The following is a 1,069-nucleotide window of genomic DNA, read 5'->3' as shown; positions in this document are numbered from 1 at the left end:
GTAAAGACCTGATAGATATTGACCAGGTTGGACATGGTAAAGACCTGATAGATATGGACCAGGTTGGTCATAGTAAAGACCACCACTAACACACCTGATTCAGGATGACTCTAGTTCTAGCCCAGCACTAACAAACCTGATTCAACTACCCACAGACTTGTGTGGTGACCTTCTTGGTGATTCCCCAGTAGTTGCATAGTAGTGTGATGTCCTAACGCTATCGTTCCACGTTTTAGGAAACAGCAGGTGATGCTGTTGCTCAGTGTTCGTTTAGGTGAATGTTCAAGAACAGAGCACAACTTTCAGAGGCTACCTGAAACACCCTGCTTTGGCTTAGAAACTGCCTGTACGCATAAGGAAAGATATGAGTATGTATGTGTGTATGTGTGATTGAGTGTGTGTACAGTACATTACAGTAAGGTAGCTGTGACGTTGTGTAGTCTCATGTCTCTGTGTTGAATCCTATTACAGAGGATTGTGGGGGATAAGATGTCTGCTCAGGACTCTGACACACTGTCGCTTTCCTCTAGAAGACAGAGAGAGAAGCACACACACACCTCACACACACAGAGAGACTCACACAMAAAAAAAAACATTTCCAACACTCACTCAGCCTGCTGCTTTTCCAATAAGGAGTTGTCGCCGTCCACAGAAAGGTAGGAAGCATTTTTTTTTTATCTATCTATCTATCGAGAGAGAGAGAGTGAGAGTGTGTGTGTGAGAGTGATCATAGAGCGAGAGGGAGAGAGAAGGCGAGAGAGGCTTTAAGACTAATGGCAACAACATAAAAAGGGCTCTATGATAATCGCTGTTTACTGCTGGTTGCTGTGTGAGTGTTGTGTAACAAACGCACACTACTGACCATGGCCACACCCACAAAACAATGGTTAGTTCTATGGATATCGATAGCCAGCACTTGTCTCTTTTCTAAGCTGTTCAGGTCCGATGATGGTGCTGACTCAGGTATGCTAACTAATCCACACCTGAACTGTAGATACTGTAAATCACTCAGAGACACTTGAAGCAGCTGTCAGTGTTAAGAATGATTAGAGTGTTTATGGACACAGGA

At 43.9% G+C, this 1,069-nt stretch overlaps 1 protein-coding gene across 1 annotated transcript in view; it reads left to right on the top strand.

Moving 5' to 3' along the window:
- Positions 1-535: 535 nt before the first annotated feature.
- LOC139026212 (uncharacterized) overlaps positions 536-1,069 on the top strand; it is a 19,085-nt gene continuing 18,551 nt past the window's right edge. The window contains exon 1 of the mRNA XM_070441503.1: positions 536-656. The gene's annotated coding sequence lies outside the window, so the exon portion shown is untranslated. The remainder of the gene's footprint in view (positions 657-1,069) is intronic.

The sequence above is a fragment of the Salvelinus sp. IW2-2015 genome, unplaced genomic scaffold, assembly GCF_002910315.2.
Source record: "Salvelinus sp. IW2-2015 unplaced genomic scaffold, ASM291031v2 Un_scaffold4130, whole genome shotgun sequence".
Classification (NCBI taxonomy): Eukaryota; Metazoa; Chordata; class Actinopteri; order Salmoniformes; family Salmonidae; genus Salvelinus; species Salvelinus sp. IW2-2015.
Note: the sequence above shows the minus strand (reverse complement) of the source record. Positions and strands in the feature narration are given on the sequence as shown.